The sequence below is a fragment of the Panthera uncia genome (assembly GCF_023721935.1).
Source record: "Panthera uncia isolate 11264 chromosome D3 unlocalized genomic scaffold, Puncia_PCG_1.0 HiC_scaffold_8, whole genome shotgun sequence".
NCBI classification, from domain to species: Eukaryota; Metazoa; Chordata; class Mammalia; order Carnivora; family Felidae; genus Panthera; species Panthera uncia.
This window is the reverse complement of record NW_026057586.1, coordinates 36,907,037-36,931,403: the sequence shown is the minus strand read 5'-3', so window position 1 is coordinate 36,931,403 and position 24,367 is coordinate 36,907,037. Positions and strand designations below refer to the sequence as shown.

The following is a 24,367-nucleotide window of genomic DNA, read 5'->3' as shown; positions in this document are numbered from 1 at the left end:
CCGGGCCGGCCCCGAGGAGCGCCCGCCGCCGCCGCCGCCGCCGCGCGCGGACCGAGGTGAGTGTCCGCCCGCGCCCGGGCCGTCCCGGAGCTGCGGCCGCTCGCGCGGGGCGGGAGGAGGAGGGGGAGGCCCGGCCGCGGCCGCGTCTCCCCGTCCTTTGTGGCCGGCGCTGCCGTGGCCGGGGCGCGGGCGCGCTCGGCGCGGGGTCCGAGTCCGGGACTCCGGGGCTGCCGGACACGCGGCGCCTCTGCTTGGCAACTGCGGCGAGCAGCGAGTTTCCGTCCTAGTTTGTCATTGAGTTAGAACCGTTCTTCTTTGGGAGACGGAAGTTTCTTTTATTGACCAGAAATACAGCTAAATATGGCTCCTGGGTTCGGCCCGGCGGCGTGGTACTTGGAGCCGTGGTGCCGGGCTGACCCTCGCCGGGCCGGCGCGACGGGGGAGGGGAGGACACGCGGGCGGCCCGGGGCGGGGGCTTCCCGGCTCACTGCCCGCGGAGGGGACCTGAATTCGCAAAGGTCTGTGGCTGGGAAGTAGCGGGCTTTAGGTAATGTGGCAGCTCTTCCTGGAAGATCGAATGAATGAAATGTCATTTACTCATCCACAGTCAACACAGTGCCCATTTAAAGATTTGCCAGGAATTGTGTTGATGTGCATTGTCATTGCCTCTCTTACCTGATCAGCCTTGCTAAGTGAGGGTCCTCCCTCCTCCAAACTTGTGACCTTGGCCTCATTCTCAAAGCTACTGAGCTAACTAACCAGTCCTTCAAGCCAAGGCGCTTGGCATTTTCTGGCGAGTGTGGGCAATAGGCAAAGTAGTCTTGTGATTGTGAACTGTTTCTGGAGGGCAGAGAATGTTACCTTAATCGTACCTTATGCTTACTACATGAATTTATAATAATTTCTGAGAAGGGTGTGTGTGTGTGTGTGTGTGTGTGTGTGTGTGTGTGTGTTGGAGGCAGGGGGGTCTTGTCCTCATTTTACAGAGGAAGGAGTTGAGGCCTGAAGAAGTTGTAACTTCACAGGTCACAAGCTAAAGCAGCAGAGCTGGGGTTCAATCCTAGGCCTTATTAATCCAGTGCTCTTTACATCACATCCTTGTCCAGACTTGGATTGTCCCTTGTGGTAGCTACTGACCACATTTGACTTTAAATTAATTAAAATTAAGTTTAAAAACATTCAGCTCGTCCGTTGCACTAGCTACATGTCCAGTGTTCAGTGTCCAGATGTGACCAATGACTACTGTTGAACAGTGCTAATCAGGACCATACATCCATTTATTGCGAAAATGAATGTTTATTGAGTGCTGTCTCTCAGGCATAGTTTTAAGTCTTGTGTGTACTGTGGTGAATAAGAGAGACGCAGTGTCCTTGCCTTTTTGGAGCCTGCTTTTTGCATGATAGTTTGAGGGATGTTTCCATGGTAGTTCAGAACCTTGCTGAATCAAAGTGTGGTTCGTGAACCAACAGCAGCATCCTCGTCTTCTGGAAGTTGGGAAGAAATCCAAAATCTCAGGTCCTAAACCACATCAACCGAAAAAGTATCTGTTAAAGTGAGTTAACAGATCTCAGGTGATTCGTTCACATCGAAGGCCTTATTGAGAACATTAGTGATACCCGACTTGAACCAATACCTGATGGATTGTTTGGTAGGGTTTTTAAAAAGCAGGCTCTAAAACTCTTGGGAACACTCACCATTTATGCAAATACTTGTTAAATGCCTGGTTTCTCCAGGCGGAAGGACATAAGCTTTATGAAAGCAGAGATTGTGCCTTTCTTTTTTTAAGCCTTGTATCTCCAAAGACTTCATAGTGCCTGGTAGGCAGCAGGCACTTAATAAATGCTTGCTGAGTGTATGAATGAGCTTGCTAGGAAGTCAGAACTGGTTGTTGGTCTCCAGCGATTGCAAGCAAGTTAGTTCTCATGGCATCAGGTAAGAGCATGTGACAAGAGTCAAAATGAAGGTATAACTATGTGTAGTTTTTCAACTGTAAGCCCCAACTGAGGCCTGAGTTTCACTCTTGGCTAACTTGCATGCCCTCTTTTTCTCTCTCTTTTTTTAATTTTTTTAAATGTTTATTTATTTATTTATTTATTTGAAAGAGAGAGAGAGAGAGAGAGAGAGTACGAGTGGGGAAGGCGCAGAGAGAGAGGGAGGCACAGGATCTGAAGCAGGCCCCAGGCTCTGAGCGGTCAGCACAGAGCCCTTCGTGGGGCTCGAACTCCCGAACCACGAGATCATGACCTGAGCCAAAGTTGGACGCTTAACCAACTGAGCCACCCAGGCGCCACACTCTCTTTCTCTTTTTAATGATATAAAATAATATCAACAAGTTTAAATTTCAATCATGTTAATCCTATATATATATATGTGTGTGTGTAAATTATATTTTTTAAATTGAATTCCAGACTATTTGGATTTCACTAGTTTTTCCATTAATATTCTCTTTATGTTCTAGGATCCAGTCCAGGGTACCACATTGCATTTAGTAATTATGTCTCCTTAGTCTTTGGTCTGTAGCAGTTTCTTTCTTTATTATTTTTCGTAACTTTGTAGCCTTGAGGAGTACTGTCCTGGCTCTCTCTAAACAGCTTTCCCTATACCAGATAGGACCATCCAGTTCTGGGGAAAGACTCTCATATTCAGGACAATAAGGCTGTGAAAGGAATAACTTCCTCTGCTCTTGTTCGTTTACACAATACATATATTAGGCTTATGTAACAATATACAACTTTAGTACTTTTTATTCAGTAACAGATTTCTTGGGATACAGTTCTTGATTGGTTGAGATTCAGAAGAGTATTACAGTATTGCCATTGTGATGCACTATTTTAAAAAATATTGAGTTTTTATTTTTGTGATGGGTTAAGAGCTGGGCCGGGGTGGAGGAGCAGGGGAAAAGATTGGCTGAAAGAGGCAGCAGGTGAGAGAGGGACCAAGGTGAACGGAGTGACGGGTAGTGGAGGAACAGTCCACTAGGAGAGAACTAGGAGTGAATACTTACTGTGTGTTCACTTGTTCAATTAATACTCATTGAGTGCTTATTATGTGCCAGACCCAGTACTAGATAGTTGAAATATCTGAAAGTGGGACAGCATTAAGCAAATAAACATGCAAATAAGTATGTAATAATTACAACTTGTGATGAGTGCTGTAAAGAAACAGTAAAGGATGCTGGAGAGACTGTGGGTGGGGGCAGCTGCTGCTTTTGGTTGTCTGGGTTGATGAGGAAAGGATTCTTTGAGTAAGTGAAATTTGACCTCTCTGTGACTTTTGAGGACCTTCCATAATTACACCACACTGTTTTTTCCACATCACAACATGTACATGCCTCTTTCTCCGTAGGAACTGTGCTGATTTCTAGCTCCGTGTCTTTGTATATGATTTCTTCTCAATAAATCATTGATTGCTCAAATCCCATCTCCTTTATGAAATCTTTCAGTGTTGATTAATGCCTCTGTCATTCTATTCGAGTGTATGGTGTTTGAGGGTAGGGATAGTATTTTACATTTATATCTGTGTGTCTTCATTTAGTCCAGCACAAAGCCAAGATTAATAAGTAGTTCTTAAGAGGCTAGAGCCATTCTGAAGTGTTAATATTTGGATGATGAACCTTAGAGCAGTGAGTGAAGATCCAATTTGTTTTTTTAAATTAAACTTTTTGTGGCATAACTGTAGATCCACATGCGGTTATAAGAATTTAGAAAGACCCTGTGTGCCCTTTACCTGTTTGCCCTCAGTGGTGTCATTTTGTAAAACTATAGTATAGTATCAGACCCATGACCGTGTCACTGGATAGTCAAGATACAGAACATTTCCACTACAAGGTTTCTGCATGTTCTGTAGCCATACCCACTTGCTTCCTACCTTCCTACATGCTCCTTAAGCCCTGGCAATAACTAATCTGTTCTCTATTTCTATCATTATGTCATTCCAAAAATGTTTTATGAATGGAATCATACAGTGAGTCCCTTTTGGAATTCGCTTTTTTTTTTCACTCAGTATAATTTCTGGAGATTCATCTAGGTTGTTGTGTGTATCAATAATTGATTCTTTTGTGTTGGTGAGTAGTACTTTATAGTGTGGGTGTACTTTTATGGTTCTTTCAACCATTTATCTGTTTAAGGACATCTGGTTGTTTATAGTTTTTGCTGTTACAGCATTATTTGTTGAAAAGGCAACATCTTTCCTTCATCAAATTGGTTGTGTCTTTGTAAAAAAAAAAAAAAAAAAAAAGCAGTTGGGTATATTTGCATGAATCCATTCCTGGGTTCTCTGTTCTATTCCATTGGTCTGTGTGTCTGTCCCTCCACCGCTGTCACAGTTTCGGTTACTGTGCTGTATAGTAAGACATAAGTTGGTGTAGACTGATTCCTCCCAGTTCTCCTTTTTCAGAATTGTTTTAACTATTCTTGTTCCTTTGCTTGTTCATATAAATTATGGAATAATCTTGTTTATATTTATACAAAAATCTTGCTGGCATTTTGATAGGAATTGTAGTAGATCTGTGTATCAGTCTGGGGAGGATTGACATTTTACTAAGTTGTGTCTTCCAGTCTGTAAACATGGTGTGTCTTTCCATTTATTTATATCTTTGATTTCTTTCATTAGTATTGTGTGGTTTTATCATACAAATCTATGTTTTGTTAATTTTTTGTGTGTTTTGTTACATTTACATGTCAGTATTTTTATTTCGAGCAGTTGAAAATGATACATGTTTTAAACTTTGGTGTCCATGTGTTAATTGCTAATGTAGAGAAACATTAACTTTCTTTCTCCTGTTGATCTTGTTCCTGTAGTCTTGCTGAATCCATTTATTGCTTCTAGGAGTTTTTCTGTAGATTCCTTGTGACTTTCTAAATAGATAATTGTGTCATGTATACATAGGGGCAGTTTTATTTCTTTTCAATCAACTTGACTTTAATTTCCTCTTCTTGCCTTCTTGCGCTGGCTAAAATTCCAATCCTATGTTGAATGAGAATAGTGACAGAGGACATCTTTGCCTTGTTACTGATTTTAGGGGGAAAGCATTTAGTTTTTCATCATGTTTGGGCCAGTCTCAGTTTATCCATAGTGATACTGTTGATTAGAAATGTCTGGAGCTCTCACCATTCATAGACTTTTCCCTTTTGCAGCCAGTGTTGTGGACTGGCTCTTGAAGTTCTTATTATGATTGCAAGACACACCTCAGCAACAATCTATGGTGAACTTTGACAAGATGATAAGGTTTCTTACACACAGGTCCTCGAGGGTACACCCCACGTCTGAGGCACACAGCAGGTAGAGCATGCACACCTGGGGTTCTGCTTTTAATGGTGTAGATGGTGAGGTGTCTAGGGTTTTGCAGGTTCACTCTTTACTGGTTAATTTAAAACATAAGAGTGGGAATTAGGGCATGGGAAGGGAAAAGAAAGCTATCCAATGGTTAGTTACTTAAGTGTAATAGCATTTCCTAAAAAAGAGTGGGTGGGGGGACTTCATGGGTGGGGCAGCCTGGTTCTTTATCTAATTGTGTAGCAGGCTGTTCTGTTTATTCAAGATGGGATGATGTCTTTGAAGTGGATGCCTGGGCAATGAAAAGCTTAATGTCAGGCATTCATACTACAGTTGAAAAAATTAATTGCCAGACACTGATACTGTGCACTATTACGTGTATTATTACCTGTAAATTTTTTGTAGATGCTCTTTATCAAGTTGAGGAAGTTGCCCACTATGCCTGTCTTTCTGAGAGTTTTTATCATGAGTGGGTGTTGAATTTTGTCAAGTGCTTTTTGTGCACTAGTATGGTCATGTGATTTTCCTTCTTTAGCATGTTGATAGTGATGGATTATTTTGGTTGACTTTTGAGTTGAGCCAGCATTGCATCCCTGGAATAAACCCCACTTGGTCATGGTGTGTAACTCTATATATTGCTGAATTCTATTTGCTAGTAATTGTTGAGAATTTTTTGCATTTATATTCATGAGGGCATTTAGCACTATAAATTTCCATCTCAACATTGTTTCAGCTGTATCCTACAAATTGTGATAGGTTTTGTTTTTTGCCAACTTTTGCTTTCGGCTCAGGTTGTGATCCCAGGGTCGTGGGCTCCAGCCCTGTGTTGGGTTACACGCTGAGCATACATAGAGCCTGTTTAAGATTCTCTCTGTCTTTCCCTCTGCTCCCGCTCACACTCTCTCTCTCAAAAATAAAAACATAAACAAAAAAGAGTAAGTTGTTTAGTTTCCAAGTGTTTGGAGATTTTCTTGTTATCTTTCTGTTTTTGATTTCTAGTTTGATGCCGTTGTAATTGGAGAACACACCGAATCATGTTGTGATTTCAGTTGTTTTAAATTTGTTGAGGCTTATTTTATGGCTCAATATATGGTCCCTCTTGGTGTATGTTCTGTGAATGTTTGAATAGAATGTGTTTTCTGCTGTTGAGTGAATTGTTCAGTTAGATCCTGTTGGTTGGTTGTGGTGTTGAGTTCTTCTATACTTGTTGGTTTTCTGTCTGGATATTGTGTCAGATCTTGAGAGGGATGTTGAAGCCTCCAAGTATATTTGTGCATTTGGCTGTCTTTCCTTGTAGGTTATGGCAGTTTTTAGTTACGTATTTTGCCGCTCCCTGGTGCATACACATCTAGGGTTGCTTTGTTTTCTTGATGGATTAACCCTTTCTGTCATTATATGATGTCCTTCTTTGTGTCTAGTGATTTTCTTTGCTCTGAATTCTACTTTATCTGATATTAATATTGCCACTACTTTTTCTTTTGCTTGTTTTTAACTGGGGAATATATCTTTTTTTTTATTGTTTTTCTTTTAACCTGTATTGTTACATTTGAAATGTTTTTTGTAGACAGCATGTAGTTGGATCATGTCTTTTAATGCATTCTGCCAATTCCTGTCTTTTCATTGATGCATGTAGGCCATTTACATGTAATGTAATTATTTTTTTGTTAGGACTTAAGTCTGCCGTTTTATTTTTTGTTTTTTGATTGTGCCTTCTGTTTTTTGTTTCTCTGGATATCCTTTACTTCCTGTGGATTATTTGAACATTTGTTTTGGAAATCATGTTGATTTATCTATATTGTTTTTGAATGTTTTCAAATTTAACTTAAATTAAACAATTTAAATTTTATTTCTGTTTATTTAAAAAATTTTCAGATTTTTTATTAAAGAGGGAGAGGGAGACACAGAATTTGAAGAAGGCTTCAGGCTCTGAGCTGTCAGCACAGAGTCTGACGTGGGGCTTGAACTCATGAACCATGAGATCATGACCTGAGCCAGTCAGATGTTTAACCGACTGAGTCACCCAGGCACCCCAAACAAATTAATTTTAATTTAACAAATTAAAATTGTTTTTTTACTCATTTCTTTAGCTGTTACATTTTATATACATAACTATCATTGTGTATTGGTATCATCATTTTACCTGTTCAAGTGAAGTATAGGAACCTTATTTCCTTTTATATCCCTTTACCTTCCCCAATTTTATTTATTTATTTATTTATTTATTTATTTATTTATTTATTTTAAAATTAATCTTGGCGGGGGATGGGCAGGGAGAGAGAGAAAATCATAAGCAGGCTCCAGTGTAGACCCTGACAGGACTCTGTCTTCATAAACTGTGAAATCATGATGTGAACTGAAATCAAAAGTTGGACACTTAACCGACTGAGCCACCCAGGCACCCCTTGCCTTGATTTCTTCCTCATTCCTGAAGGGTATTTTTCTTTGGTCATAGATTCCATCTTGTTCTTTTCTTTCAGCACTTGAAAAATGTACTACTTTTTTCTGGCCTCTGTAGTTTCTGATTGGAAATCTGTTGTCATCCAGTTATCCCTCTGTGGTTAAGGGGTCATTTTTTCTCACTGTTGTCAGGAGTTTTCTTTTAGTTTAGTTTTCAGAAATTTAATTATGATACATCTTGGTGTGGATCTCTTTGGGTTTATACTGTTTGGGGTTCACTCACATTCCTGAATCTGTAGGTTTATGTCTTTTACATAGGTGGGACATTTTTCACCATTATTTCTTTGAGTACTTTTTCAGTCCTTGTTCTTTCTCCTTTCTCTTCAAGACTGATGACTTGAATGGTAGATCTTTTATTATGGTTCCACAGGTCCCTACTGTCTGTTTTCTTTATTTTTCTCTGTTCAGCTTAATTTCAGTTGCTATGTTTTTCATTTTATTTTTTCTATTCCTTCCATTCTGCTATTGAGTCCATGCACTTAGCTTTTTATTTTGATATTTTTCAGCTCTAAAATTTCTGTTTTGACTCTTCTTTATATCTTCTATTTCTTTTCTAAGGTTATTTGTTTCAAGCATGTTTGAAATCTGTTCAAGCATTTCTGTCACAGCTGTGTTATAATCATTGGCAGATAATTCTGATAAGTCATTTTAGTTTTGGTGTCTACTGATGTGTTTTTCATTGAGTTTGAATTTATCCTAACTTTTGGTATGATGGGTGATTTTTAAAATTAAAACCTGGAAATTTTCACATTCTATGAAATTTTGGATCTTATTTAAGCCCTTGTTTTAGCTGGCTTCTTTTTGACACCACTCCAGTAGAGGCAGGGGGCAGCATGTGGTGCTGTTTTGTTATTGCTTAGAGGAATTAGATGTGCAGGCTCCCTACTTGGGCTTCCTTGACCCAGAAGTAGAGTGTTTTGTTTACCAGGTTGGGTAGAGGTCCAGGGTTTCTGAGGGTGGTGGTGTGGAAGGGTGCCTTGATGCCAGCTGACGTGGATGAGAGCCTGGGCTCGCTGTTTGGCCTTGTCAGTGTCACTGTACCGTGGAGGGGCTTGAGTGCCTTGTTACAGCCTGGTGAGAACATGGAAGTCTAAGCTACTCACCTAACCTTTGCTGGCCTAGGTTAGACCACAGTTTTTTCTGTATTATTTGCCTGGAGTAGAGGGCTTTGTTTTGGTTTTGGTTTTTTTCCCTGTAAGAGTCTTCTGTCTTGGTAGGATGCCCCATTTCTGGTCCTTCGGCTAGAGAAAACAGGCTTTTGTTGGGATTTATTTTGTCTCTGCCCGTTGGCATTCCCAGGTTGTCAGCTTATTCAGCTCCAAGCCTGGGATGTATGAGGCAAAAATAAAACCCAGGAAACACACCATTGTGTTGCTCCTCAGGGCCTGAGGTCTAGTCTGCCTTCTTTGCACATCTGAGAGTCTTATGTTTGTTTTATATGCAGTTCAAATTTTTTATAGTTAATGGGAAGAATAGGAAAAAGTACATCTACTCCATCTTCCCAGAAGCAAACATTCCTGAAGGACCAGTTTTTAACACCCCTCCTTTGTCATGCGTTATGTAACTCCCAGATTTTTAAAATCATTAGGTTTAATAGATATAAAATTTCTGTCAAATTTCGGTCAGAATTTATAAATGCTTACTCTCAATCTCTGTATGTACCTTTTCATGGAGTAGGTATAAGCAATTTGCTCTCTAAGGACTACACTTTGGTTAGTCCTGCCTAGATCTTACGACTTAATTCTTTTTGAAGTTATAAATGAACGATTAACAGTTCAGCTTAGTTTCTGCTCTACTGTTTTCCTTGTACTTTTGTCTTTAGAGATGTCCTCAGTGTGAAACCCCTTTGGTCCTTAAGGAGAAGGAATGTTGAGGATTGTTTAGGGCAGCTGTAGTAATAGTGATGAGTGTTGAGAGTGCATCTCTGGTTTATGGACCCATTTCTCCTCTAATTTTTAGAATTCCTTTAAATTGTTGTAAATCATAAAATAAATTCTTGTAAGTGTTTATAAGAATATTTTACAGTCATGGCAGGTTATGATTTCGGAGGTTACAGAGAGCATACGATTCTTTTTGGTTCTGTAAAGACCTCTTTAGGCTTCGGTATATTTCTTTTTTAGTTGACAACCTCAGCCGTAAGACCTAAGAGACACTAGGTAAAGCCTTCTGGAGTGCCATAAGGTGATTTAGAGATTTTTTAAGATGTCATGGTTTTTGCTATATTTTAGTGTCTTTGGTAGTTATGACTTCCTTCTCATTAAAAAAAAAATGTTTATTTCAAGTATCAGTTCAGTTATTAAAAGGAGCAGAATTTGCATTGCATTGAGAAGGCCATATGTTAAGTTACTGGGTTGTTCTTTGGAAATTACACATTACATTTTATGATTTATTATTTTCCTTAAGGTTAAGTTTTCTGGTAGTAACTCTTATTTTTCCATCCCTAGGAATGAGCTGGGTTATTAATACACAGTTTACTGTTATTCCCAAGTTCCTGTGCATAGCAAGGACTTTAGAGGGTTAGAGGGCAGCACTGTCATGATGGTGAGGGTTGGCTGCTTCAGGTATTGAAGTCCATCCATATTCTGCTCATAATAACATTGCAGAACTTAATTTTAATTGAAGTGTTTCCATGCAAAGGGAACACTATCTGATATAATAGAACTATTGCAGGGATGTAGTAGTCATGAAAGTTTCAACTTTTACCCAGATTAGGGACACAGGAGAACTAAAACACCTTTGCCACGGGGCATGGAAAATGGTGGTGGGATTGCCTTTGATCTGAAATTTAGGAGAGAATTGAGAAAGTAGAGGGAAGAAGAGGATGGTTAATTGTAGACTAACAGTCTTTGAACAGGGCTGGAAATCTTTTGATGAGCAACCTCTGGGGAATTTCAGTGCTTGAGATATAAAGGACACTCCTGGAGAGAAAGGCGCTTTGTGGTGGAAGCTATTGACGGGAAATGCCCTTCAAGAGGGGTGGAATACTGGCAGCTTAACGGCTGGTGCTTATCAGCTGTGGGCTTTTACCTTGGAAGGGAAAGTGAAAAGCTATAAGGAAGAGTGACTTGGTTCAGATAGACTGGGATGTAGGCTATTGATAATTGGAGATGGGGTGGTAAAACACAATGTATATGGCACTGACCTGCGCCAAGAACTATTCTAAGGGTTCTCCTTATCACTTAAGTCTTTATAACAACACTTGGAGGTAAATGCTTTTTTAAAAAGTTTATTTATTTTGAGAGAGAGTGCACATGGTGGGACAGAGAGAGAAAGTGAGGGGAAGAAAGAGAGAGAATCCCAAGCAGGCTCTGCACTGTCAGTGTGACCTGAGCCGAAATCAAGAGTCAGATGCTTAACTGACTGAGCCACCCAGGCACCTCAGAGGTAAATACTTTTTATCATTATCCCCATTGTACAGATGAAGGAACAGTAGTACAGAGGGATCTGCATTTGTCCTTGTTTCTGTGCGTTTAGCATGGCAGTCTGGCTGCAGAGTTTTTGGTCCTAACCACCAAATTGGACTGCCTTGTGAGAATAGTGTGGACAAGATTGATAGGAGCTTTTTTTTTTTTTTTTTAACGTTTATTTATTTTTGGGACAGAGAGACAGAGCATGAACGGGGGAGGGGCAGAGAGAGAGGGAGACACAGAATCGGAAACAGGCTCCAGGCTCTGAGCCATCAGCCCAGAGCCCGACGCGGGGCTCGAACTCACGGACCGCGCGAGATCGTGACCTGAGCTGAAGTCGGACGCCCAACCGACTGAGCCACCCAGGCACCCCGATAGGAGCTTTGAATAGTATGAACTTTGAAGGCAGCAAGGAGCCATTGAAGGATTTTGATGGGAGTATTGGTAGACATCAGAATTTAGCTTTAATGTGCCCATATTTTAAAAGATTAGAGGCAGGAAAATGAGACTAATGCACTAGGTCAATTACTTGTGTGTATAGGAACATACAAGTGCATTTTTAGAGTTGTTCTTGTCAATGAGTTAAAGAAAGAGAGAAGTCAGTCACTCAGCCTGTAAGAGGATGTTAACGTCAACAGCAACAGGAAAATAAATTTTGTTTGAGGATAGTTAATGAATGTGTCTTGAGACATGTCCGATTGCAAGTATCAGAATGGGACTCCAGGTGGAATTATCCTGCAGGCATCATAGTTACAATACTCGATCTTGGGAGGACAGGTCAGGTCTGGACAGGACAGATAAGCATGATTAGCATTGGGGTGCTAAAAATAGGGAGTGGTAGAGATGATTGAGAAATGAACCTGAGGGGATGCTTACATCAGGACTCTAGAAGAGGAGTCCTTTATGTCCTCATCAAGCAAATATTGGTAGCGTGTTGCATGCCAGACACTGTGAATACAAAGTGAATAAAACAGACTTGGTTTTGTTTTGATCACACAATGTAATGGGGCAGACAGAAATAGAAACAAGTAAACAGGGGAAATGACATTTCAGTTGAGACCCAGGGTTCAAAATGGTTTTCATACAGAGAGTGGTGGCAAGAGGATTCCAGGGGAAAAGAATGGTGTGTGCAGAGACTGTGTCACTGAGGAGAACTCATTCTGTTTAAGGAACTGCAAAATCCGTGTGGCTGAGGGGTCGCTGGTGCCACAGAAGGTGGGGTGAGATGAGAGAGAAAAATCCGCATGGGGCAGATGTGGCAGGACCATATTTGCAGTGCTGTTGAGAGGTTTTGGGCAGGAGAGAGCTCTGTTTTGAATTTTAAGCAGACCACCCCTGCTGCAGTGTGGAGAATGGATTTGGGAGAGAGTTTAGGATGACTAAAAAGGAGGCCTGGTGGCCAGTTGGGAGAATTGCAGGGGGCCTGGACTAAAATGGTGACCGTGGATCTGTTGATGCCGAGGGCGGCTCCAGTGTTTCTCTCAGCAAGCTGCTCTGGCCCTCCCTGGACTTCTCTTTTGTGCTTCTTTTTTCCCCCCTTCTTATCATATCAAGTATTATGTCGACACTGTCATTGTATCCATCTGTGTCCATTCTAGACTGAATTCCTAAGCAAGGGCAGGGACCTTGTTTTACCAGTCTCTTAAGCACCAGTCCCTACCAGCAGACAAGTGATCAGTATGTGTTTAGTAAATCAGTGTGCTTACCTTCAGAGGTGTGAGACTGTGGTCGGTTTTAGACTGAGTCTTTTTCCTGTTGTTTTTGTCCTTGGGGAAACTCTGAAAGCTGGGTTTGCTGGTGGCAGTGTTACAGGGACAGCGTATGCTGACGGGGCCCGTGTGTCATTCAGAGGTGTCGCTAGGTCTCTAACCACGGAAGGTCTATATGATTTCTGTAGCAGGAGAAAAGCCCAGGTGGAAGACCTTCTGAAGGATGACAGGCACCTATGTCCAGTGCTGTTGAGCAGGCAGAAATGTGAAAAGCGTTCTTCCACTTCCTTGCTTTCTCTGCTCTTTTCAGTTTCAGCAGAGAGGTACCAGTGGAAATCACATTACAGGGGGTGTAGGAGTAAGTGCATAGTGCTAAGTGGGACAGTGAGTGTGGACCCTTCCTTGAAGGAAATATTGTGGGGAGGGGGAAGGGGGGTGTAGCTTGAATTGGGATAGTTGAGGGAAACGTCTTTTAGAACTGGAAGGAGCAGAGCCTGTTAATTGCAAGCAGTGGGCTGGTGTGGTGGTGGCCGTCTGTGAGACTGGGAGGTAAGGAGCATGAGAGTCTTTTGACCAGGGACGAAGAAAGAGTAATGTGGTGCATTGGAGATGGCAAATACCCATTGAAAGGGGGCCACCAGTAATCAGCTCCTGGGATTTTACGATTTGGGTGTGCTCATTCAGTGGTGGCAGAGGATTCTAGTTTACCAGAGAAGCCAGGAATCTTGATTTTTCAAGTGAAGTGTCCTGATTTGTAAATGTTGACAGTTCAGTTTTTAAGAGTATTTTTTTCGTGGAGACGGGAGGGACAAAAGCCTTCAGGCGCAGTTTGCCTAAAAGTTACCTCGGGAGAGAGGCTAGTGAAGTTGGTGAGTGTGAAAGAAGACAGGAGTGTTGTGGAACCAGGCTTCTGAGGCTGAAGAGGATGCAGTCAAGTGTACAAGTGAGGCGAGCATGATCCTTGAAAAAGGAGGAAGGACTCAGAGGGGAGCAAAGGGAGTGTGAGGTGAAAGTGAGGTGGAGGGCACTTGAGTGTGAGGAGGTGACACTGTAGAGTCAGAGGCCAGGATTCTGTGGGGTGGTCCATGAGGGTGCGCACACGGGAGGGGGTGGTGAGGGGCGTCCAAGAGAGGGCTTGTAAAGAGCGGTGAGGGCCCCTCCATCTGGCTACTTAGCATGGCTGGACCGTGGGCTCAGAACTTTGTGATGTTAATATCCTGGAAGTTGGAGCAGAACACGTGGGCAGTGGGACTCGTCTAGGGTTAGGGATGGACAGGCTGAAGATGTCCAAAAGGTGAGGGATTTTTTGTATGTGTCCCAAATGGCGTAATCACAAAGGTTGTGTGACTTCTAGGTCGGTAGCTAAGCACGTGAAACTAGAAGCCTTGTAGTTAGGAGAGCTGGAGGGGACTAGGAAGCAGATGGAGAAGAGCAGGTTTGGCAGGGTGAGGGAATCTAAGCGCCAGGGGGTCAGGAGATGGTGGTTGGGTCGTGGTTTGCATCTGGATTTGGTTTTGGCCGAAGTGTCAGTTTACAGGTTGATAGGTAGGTTGGTGTTTGGCTCCGTGACCAGGATGGCGCTGGCTGCCGAGGATGACAGTGTTTGAAGTCAGCTTGCGTGTTGGAGCCCATTGGATCGAGGGAGGTTTGCTTTGGGGAGGAAGAAGGTGGATTCAGTGCTAACTAACATCAACTCGCTGGGGAAGTTGGAGGGTGCCTTGAAGATCAGTCTCCTAACAGAAGGATAAATCTTTTTTGGGGGGCAGGGGTGCTGAATGAAGTAGCAGATTTTGACTAGTCTACAGTTCAGATTTAACTATTATGATATGCTATTATAATATTTGTAAAATACTCACATAAAAAATAATATATATTTATTTAAGGCCTTTATTAACAGGTGCTTGCTGTTTGTTGACTTTTTTGGGAAAAAAAATCAAGGTGTAAACTTTTATTACAAATTAAAATGAGGCTCTTAAAAGTCTCAACTTGACCAGATATGAAACAATTAAAAAAATTTTAAAGGTGTATTGGAGGGGGAAAAAAGTGTTTTTTTTTTTTTGGTTTTAAGAAAAACCAGGCTTTTTTTTTTTTTTTTTACACACATTTGTCATCACCAAAAAGTGATGTCTTTAGGTGAAAATAAAAACCCCATGCTGCATAGACAATGCAGATCTGTTTATCTGGTCAGTGGGGAAAAAGCAAGCACTTATGGTCTTCAGCTCCAATCTTTTGCTCATTTCTTTGTTGGATGACTAAACCAGATGCTTGTAGCGATGGGAAGCTGGCATTTACTCAGCCCCGTCCTGCTCAGCCTTGCTAGCGGACGAATTCTCCACTGGTGGATCGGCTGCCTGTGTCTCTTTGCCATCTTGTGGTTGAGGGTTTTCTGGGTGTCTGCTTTTCCGTAATTGGAAGTTGCGGTGGTACCAAAGCTGAGCTGGCTGCTGACCTTGGGTCTCATCTCCTTGCTCTTCCTTCTCTTCTTCATTGCCATCCTCTCTAGGCTGCCTTTAGCAAGGAGGACCCCTGCAGAATCTTTGTCTGTAACCTCGGTACTTAGTATGTCTCACTGGTCTACCTTGTTCTCCTGCATCCTGCTTGCAGCACCTTCCATCACTTCCCCCTGCACAGGAGGCGCCGAGGACTGTGGTCTGCATCCACGAGGTCTCCGCTGGTACTGAAGTGGGAACCTCCGCCTGTGCTAGGGCCGGCGCTGTGGGGCCTGGCCTTCAGGAGCACTCTCCCATCCCTCTTTTTTTCTCCCACTTTTACTGTTGTAATTCTGCTGGGAATTGCGCCCCTGCCACATGGAGAGTGTCTGTAATGGTTACGGCCCGCTGCATATTGACTGCCCTGTGCTGGAACTCCACTGGGGCCTGTCACGTTTGCTGCCTCGGCTCCCTTTCTCCTCCCACGACATCAGACCCCAGTCTCCCCTACTGCCTACACTGCGAAGGTATTTCCTGGGATTCTTCTTTATGGCAGTCTGGTGTACAAATACATCTTCCTCTGTGTCATTCCTGTTGATGAAACCACATCCGTTTCTTCCATTGAACCATTTGACTGTGTTGCCATGGGCTTCTTGTCCCCAGCGGGCAAGGTGCAGCCGATAGGAGGCCTCGTTCCCTGTGCCGCTGCCCGTGGTGCCGGGGTTGGTGCGTGCAGCGCCGCGGGCTGTGGTGATGGTGACTGGGTCCTGATGGTGACCTGGCCGGCAGCTGTGGCTCCGCCCAGGGTGTGAGGGTAACTAGGCCAGCTGCGGCGGGCTGCTCAGGGCTCTCTGGTGTCTGCTCTCTGCTCCCGCTACCGCTCGAACTCTAAAATAACATATGAAAAGATTTGGACTGAACTGTTTTGCTTAGGCTGGCAGGGTGGAGTGTACCAGGGGTTAACTTGACCCACACCTACAGAGATGCTCGATTGCCGGCCCTGACCCGTTCTGTTCTGATTTGCCAGCCACTCCCAGACTTGTGAGAAGTGGCAGTGACTAACCCGGTCATTCCATCACCGGGAACCTGGAAGTACTTACTTGCAGCATCACTTCCTCAGGGGTCAGACACTTATAAAAGGTCTTCAGATTTCTCCTAAACTTTCATCGTCAGACCATCAGTTTGTTTAACAGTCAGACCTTAAATCAGTGATAACCAGCTCCTGCTTGTCCACTTGCCGACCTCCACAAACAAAAACAAAAAATGAATTTAGAGATGCTTTCTTCTCTTCATCTAATGTCCACATATTTCTTTTTAAAAATTTTAAATGTTTTTATTTATTTTGAGAGAGAGAGAAGGTGTGTGCAAATAGGGGAGGGGCAGAGAGACAGGGAGAGAGAGAATCCCAAGCTGACACGCAAGCCCCAACTCACAAACTGCGAGATCATGACCTGAGCTGAAGTCAAGAGTCGGATGCTTAACTGATGAGCCACCCAGGTAGGTGCCTTAATGTCCACATATTTCTGCATACAGATACTACTGGGAAAGTAACAGTAAGGTAAAAAAATTTTTTTGCGTTATTAAATAATTGGAATTTTTCTTATTAGAAAAACAATAACATGTTTGTGTAGTGAAATATCGTTACGGCACCGAAAGATAAACAATGAAAAGGAATTTTTCCATCTTGTTTTTTCTTTTTGTAAACTTATAAATGGAACTCAGAGATAGTTCTGGGCCAGATGAGAGTTGGTTCAAAAACTTTTGTGTGAATTAGAATATTATGAGGGAATATGATAATTAAGCTAGGAAAGAAACCCACCAATTGGATGTGATTTGCTAGTAGGCAGTTTTTAAAAGTTCAGTTTGGGGTGCATTTTGAGAATTGGAAGAAAGTAGGGAATGTGTATTTTGGAAAGGGAAGATTCTGTGGAGACCAGGGAAACAGGACGGACTTTAGGGAGAACTTGGGACACTGAGCATTGGATATAGAGGTTAGGGTAGTGTAGCTTATGTCAGAGCAGAGAGAAGTGCACAGTCACTAAGCAGGAGTTTATTTGAGTCCTGAACTGGGCCAAACTTGTTTTCTCCAGAGATGCAACATGAAAGCTAAAAACAGTAGCTTGATTCAGATTGGGCAGAAAGATGGAAATAGGTAGTAAAGTCAAAGCAGACTTGGATTTAGTGACTTAGACTAGTGTAGTAAAAATAGAATTCCTGGAAAATATTGTTGAGGACTTTAAACCTAAACCTAGCCCACTGGATAACTTTTACACTGTTCTCCTACCTTTGAATATTCTCTGCCCTTAAATGCTCTTGAGCTGTAATAGAGTTCCATTTATGGACTTGACCCTTCTGTATGCCAGAGTATGCTGACCTAGGGAAAAAGGATTTCCACCAGAGAGAGAGAGAGAGAAAGAGAGGGAAGGTCTTCCCACTTTCTGTTCTGGTACAGATGGCACCAGTGAACCTGAGGTTATGTTTTTTTATCATGTAACTCTTTAGAAGAGGCCTCATAAAAATACTTGGCCTAGAATTTCACCAGGCAGAAATTCTCATTGGGAAGTAGTTGGTCTCTCTTCTTCCTATGTAACTTACCTCTCACATGGTGGGTGGACCAGATCTCTGGGGGCAGTCCTTCACACCCCTACACTGGAATAAACTTTATCCCGTTGCTTAACAACTTAGCCTTCTGGCTTCTCCCTATACTTCCAGGAAGCATCTTTCTAAGACTTGCCTTTTTCATTCTCACAGAGTCCCCATTCCACTCTTGAATCTTAGCACAGTACTTTCATGCTGTACTCCAGTGACCAATCTTAGTCCATTTCTCAGTTGAGATCTTTAGCTACAAGTGTAGAATTTAGCTCTACTAATGTAAGCAAGTAGTAGTTAATCAGAAAGGAATTGGAAACTTAAAGAACTGACAGGACTGCTAGAGAACCAAGGTTAGAAACAGGCAGAAGCTGGGGGGAGTGGTAGGAGGCTGCGGGGAGGGCTGCAAACTGCATTACAGGAATGATCTGGTCGGGATGTTTCCACTGGGATGATGAACTCCACCTCCTTATTTGAACTCTGCAGGTAACTTGCTCAAGATTTCAGGCCCCTGGAGAACACATCTGATTGGCTGAGCCTATGCCGTGCTAGGTATACCAGTGGCAAGAGGAGGGATTTAGTTGCAGGAACCCTCCAGAATCCCTGTGGCCTCCATAGTGGGAAGATAGGCACGTGGATTTACAGTCTCGGCAAGACTATAAGGCAGAGGAAAGGAATTCTCCAAAAGGAAATTAGGAAGGGGAAACAGATGGGTGCTGGGCAGCTGAAAAGAAGTATCTTCTACATGCCCATTTTCAACATTAAAAAAAGTCATAATTTTCCACATCATAGTAGTTCACTTGTATGAGACAAATAATAGCAGGAATGTATTTAGTACTTTGCTAAATACAATTTACACTCTGATCCCTGCCCTTTACTTGCTGCCCCTTTAATGTTCACAACAATATTGTGATGTGGGTAATCACTTGTGTGGACTTACCTGATAGCAGGTGTGAGAGCCAGGTGCAAACCCAAGTAGTCTGGTGTGGCACTGCCTCTATGCTATTTTAAAAATTACCATGAGTTAATACTTTTAGGTGAATATGGATTTTATTTTAGAGTATCTGTATATATTTTTAATCAGTGTTTCTCTCTCTCTCTGTTTCAGTACACATGCATGTTATATAATTTACTCAGAGTCAGGCAGTTTTTCAACTTCCCAAGGCTTCTTGGGCTGTACATTAGGAGTCACTGGCTGTCCTTGTAGTTAAATATGGCTCTTTCCCCACCATGGCTTCTAGTCTTCCCTACTGTGTGGCGGTTGGTGATGGACCTTGAATAATCTAAGGCAATCGTGAAAGTCTTATTCCCTTTGCTAGGGATTGATTCAGAAATGGCATATTACCATTTTAGGCTGAAGGAAGTTTGCAGAAGCTTCTAAAAAAGACTTTTTCCTTGTCCTGTGCATGGGAAGACACTACCTCTCCATATGTGAATGTGAGGCTCTGAGCTGCTACAGCAGTCTTGTTATCAAACCCAAGGAGGAAACTAGCTCAAGAAGGTGGCAGAACTGAGGGAGTTGAAGAGGGGTGGAGCTAAAACTGCTAGGTTAAGCTGTCCCTGGATTTCATCCTACCCCTGGACTACCAGTTATGTGAGCCAGTAAGTTTCCTTACTTTTAAGCAGTTTGAGGTGTAATTTCTGTTCATTTAACAGCTAAAGTTATCCCAACTGATGTCATGATGCAGAATTACAATGAGAAGAGATAACAAGATCTTTCTGCTGGATGTTCAAAGTAAAATTATTAAGATACTATTAAATAGGCTAGTACCCTAACCTGGCAAGGTAGAGACTAACGTGAATCAGAGTTGAAAGGACCTGGACTTTAGTTTCTACTTTGCCATTAACTGTGTCACCAGATTTAAATTTCATTATCAGTAATGAAAAGGAGGTTGCCCTGGATACATTGTAATGCACTTTCCATCTCAGATATTCTCTAATTTTGGAACCCGTGAAAAAATATCTGGTTAAACTTAATTATGAATTAAGAAGATGTTTTTGGAAAGGCAGTGAGCCGTCTTAGATTTTTACTATGATCTGGTAGTGCCAAGACACTCAATTTCTACAACTTGTCTATAAGTAGCACTGGTGAAGTCTTTTAACAGTGTTATTAAAACCTTTTTCATTCTGAGGGCTTAAAACCAGAATGCTTTTTTTTCTTTTGGTTTAAGATTCTTCAGATTGTTCATATTCTCTCTCTAACTTTTTTTTTTTATTGTGGAATATATGTAGAAGTAGAATAGTATAATGAACTTATGATATTTTCATCTTCTCACCTCAGGAATTATCAACATTTTGATAGTCTTAAACCCAGTAGCTTATAAGTGCTCACATTTGACTCTTCTAGACAGAGACTTTTTTCCACCTAAACTTTGGAGCTAAATTAGGCCTTCCTTGCTTTTAAGGTTTTAGTTGCCTGCCTGGGTTTATTTACTATTGTTCTTTTTGGCATCGAAAGAAGTTACAACACCGTGAAAACTTTATTTTAGCACTTATGAGCAAACAATTGTGAATATTTAGGCATTCATGTTTGTGCATGTCAAGGTAGGATGAGTCATACTGTACTAACAAAACCCCCAAATCTCAGTGTCTGAACACAACTTGTTGGTTTTGTTACTGGTTGTCTGGGGACTCTGTTGTGCCTCATCCTCCTCAGGAACCCATACTGAGGGAGCAGTTACTGTTTTTGTATGTTGGGAGCATTGTCACAGAAAGATAGAAAACAGAGTAAATGGCGCACTGTCTCTTTAAGCTTCTTTGTGGAATTAAGGCATGTCATTTCTGTTCACAAGTCATGGATCAAAGAAAGTCAAGGGGACAGAAAAGTGCAAATCTGCCATTGTCTGTGGCAGACAGAGAATTTCTCAGAGAATCAGAGAAATTTGGTGGATAGCACTAATGACTATCATCGCGTTGTGATAAATAAAAACTCTCATCTGCCTTTGAACTTTATCTGTTAACAGCTCAGGCTTCAAGACTTAGTTACCCTTTAAGACCAAGTGTTGGCAATGATATTAAAACTAACCTTATTGTATTCTTAACTGTTGCTTATTTTAAAGCTACTTTTAACCAGTTCTAAAACATCCTCAAAAGAGGAAATGGCAGTTTCTAGGTTGGATCCCTGGTTCATTCTGGAAGATAAGACTTTTCAGTTCTCTCAGGTGATCTAGTGTCGCAGGGAAGGAGCAGAATAATTGTAGCTTCTTTACTTTGTGTTAACAGAAGACCTTGCTCAGCCCTGGCCCTCCTCCTTTTTAAAGTAGCATTTTGGATTTGAATTCTGACATGGGTAAAATCCCAGGTCAGACCATTGGAATGTTTCAAGTGGGGTTCAGGATTCTAGATCAGTTCTCTTTGTTTGTGTCCTTTACTTTTGGAGGCTGGGATTGAAACAAATAGATTCTGACCATCCCGTATGAGTTATATCAGTCATAGCACCAGCCACATTTATATCATCTTCTGGAGGAAACTACCTAACCCTTACAACTATTGTTCATAGGTCCTCTTGGTTGATCATATTTTATACCCCTCAGAAATGTGTACCGGACCCAAGGCAGTCAGCTCACTAGTGGCTGCTGTGACATGATCTGGCTTGAAAAGATTAAGTGAGGCCCCCTAGCTCTTCTCTTTTTCCAAGAAGTTAACTTAAAGATTGAGACCGAGGCTCTGAGTCTAACACCATGCCTTGAGAGAGTAAAAGCCATGATCATCCATAGACCATCTGAGGAAGTCTGAGAGAATGGTGGTGGGGATAAAAGAGAGCAGACAGAGCTTGGGGATGAGAAGAATAGGAAGCCAGCTCCTGGAGTCCTGTGTCATCGTACAGTCCTTGAGGAACACTCTGCTAATTCCAACTGCTGGGGTCCTTGTGTTCTTCAGAGCTTTTGCATTTTTGCTTCCCTCTGTGAGTCCTGGCCCTATGTTCATTTCTGCCCTGCTTCACTTGGGATTTCTGGGTTTCTTGCATGCATTCTGTAGGATGGGATTCGTACTTGTTACAGAGATCCAGGTAAGAGTAGCTGAGAGATACTTATTTTTCAATGTCTAAATCTAGATGTAGACAGCTGGTGGCTGGTATCCATGATTTTCTGGATTCTTGGTTTTAGCTTTCTTTTTTTTTTTAAATTTTTTTTTTTTTAACATCTTTCATTTTTGAGAGTGAGAGAGACAGAGCATGAGTGGGGGAGGGGCAGAGAGAGAGGGAGACACGGAATCTGAAGCAGGCTTTAGGCTCTGAGTTGTCAACACAGAGCCCAGTGTGGGACTTGAACCTATGGACCGCGAGATGATGACCTGAGCTGAAGTGAGACGCTTAACCAGCTGAGCCACCCAGGCGCCCCATTGGTTTTAGCTTTCTTATCTGCCATCCTGGGGTGTATCTTCATCCTTATGGACTAAAATGGAGCTTGAGCCATCACACTTGTATTCCAATATGAAGGAGGAAGACCAGAAGAAAGAGTATTCTCCAGTCCTTTTAGATAACTCTAAAAGTTGCACACAAGACTTCGCTCCTATTTTATCAACTAGAACTTCACTGCAAAGGATGCTGGGAAGTATATCTTTATTCCAGCAGACCACATGTCTAGTAAAAATTGGGAGTCTGTAAGTCTAGAAAAAGGGGGCATGAATATTGAGTGACACTTTGTAGCCTGCTTTACGTATCTTGAAAACAAACTCTGTTGCTTGAGGCGGTCTCTGTGCTTTGGTATAAAGAGAGCCTAAATTTCCTCTCAGCATTTCCTTCTTTGATTTTATGCCCATTTGTATTTGAGTTTCTGCTCCAGTAATTGTTTCAGCCAAACTAAACAAAGATTTTCTTGTTTGTTCATTTATTAAACATTTTATTCATGTACTTCAAGTATGGTTCTAGGTATTGAAAAGATACAAAAATGAAATAATGTATAATTTCTTCCCTCAAGGAGCTCACGGTTTGGCAGAGGGAGGATGTGTAAGTAAGTGATAACAGTATAGTGTGATAAATGCAGTAATGAATGTTGTAGTAATGAATGTACAGTGTTCCTACTAGGATGACAGAGAAGAATGTTGGCTGTGTCTTCTACCTCTTTTCTTTCTTCAAGTCATAGGAAATGAAGACCCACGCCTGGCAGGGGCAGTGTCAGTCCAAATTCAGAGATTCTTTCTTATAAGAACTTCCCAATTCTACCCTATCAGTGGACAGAATAAAAGCTTTTTAAAAATAAATCTCCAGACTAATCACAGTAAAGAGCAATATACATGTAACTGTATGTACAATGCTTTATGTCCTAGAAAATTCTTCTCATTACAAACCCCAGTTTCCAGATAATCCAGTTACCTAGTTTGATCAAAACCAAGTTTGGGGTGCCAGGGTGGTTCTGTCGGTTAAGCGTCCAACTTTGGCTCAGGTCATGATCTCACGGTTTTTGGGTTCAGGCCCTGCGTCAGGCTCTGTGCTCCCCGCTCAGAGCCTGGAGCCTGCTTCAGAATCTGTGTCTCCCTCTCTCTCTGCCCCTACCATGCTCATACTCAGTCTCTGTCTCGCAATAATAAATAAATGTTAAAAACAACAACAACAACAACAACAAAAATACCAAGTTCTCCTTTGAAAATTTCTTTACGTGACCATCTTTTCATGGACTGACTTAACCAGTGGTGTTTTGTTTTACTCTAAATTATTTTTTAATGTTTATTTTTGACAGGGGGGAGGGAGGGAGACGGAGACAATCTGAAGCAGGCTCCAGGCTTCGAGCTGTCAGCACAGAGCCCTACACAGGACAGGGCTCAAACCCACCAGCTGTGAGATCATGACCTGAGCTGAAGTCTGACACTTAACCAATGAGCCACCCAGGCATCCCTGTTTTACTTTAAATCTCATCCTCATTTACTCTTCTTATTGTGTGTCTTTAACAAATTGATCTTTGGGGCGCCTGGGTGGCTCAGTTGGTTAAGCATCTGACTTCGGCTCACTCAGGTCATGATCTCACAGTTGGTGAGTTTGAGCCCCGTGTTGGGCTCTGTGCTTGACAGCTCAGAGCCTGGAGTCTGCTTCGTATTCTGTGTCTCCCTCTCTGTCTCTGCTTCAACCCCCCCAGCACTCTGTCTCTCAAAAATAAATAAACAACAACAACAAAAAAAAACTAAAAAGTTGATCTTTGGTATAGTAGTGCTTTAGGGGATATCTACATAATAAGCGTAGAGTGAAATGAATTTTTATACAAAAAAATTCATGTCAGTTAAAATGCTGTCAGTTTATGCAGAATATATGGAATAAAATGAGATTAATAAAGCATTGCTCCTACAGCCCATCTCCTGGTATGTGGAAATAGCTTTGTTTTTCAGACCTCTTCTTTGAAATGGTGTTTTTATTTTACCTGGAGCCCATTACTACCATTGGGCCTCTTCTCTGTTTGCTCTGTCAGATTTTGTGTTCATTGTATGAGTTGAAAGCATTTTATTTTCCATAGTAGATTATTGGATTAATTATAGCTCTTTTTTTTTTTTTTTTTTTTTTTTTTTTTTTTTT

The 24,367-nt window shown here is 41.9% G+C and overlaps 1 protein-coding gene and 1 pseudogene across 2 annotated transcripts in view; one reads left to right on the top strand and one right to left on the bottom strand.

The window, feature by feature from the left end:
* The window catches only part of GALNT1 (polypeptide N-acetylgalactosaminyltransferase 1), a 128,967-nt gene continuing 104,600 nt past the window's right edge, over positions 1-24,367 (top strand). For both annotated transcript variants that reach the window (XM_049620196.1, XM_049620194.1), the window contains exon 1: positions 1-56. The gene's annotated coding sequence lies outside the window, so the exon portion shown is untranslated. The remainder of the gene's footprint in view (positions 57-24,367) is intronic.
* The window catches only part of LOC125914317 (Y-box-binding protein 1-like), a 29,699-nt pseudogene continuing 20,174 nt past the window's right edge, over positions 14,843-24,367 (bottom strand).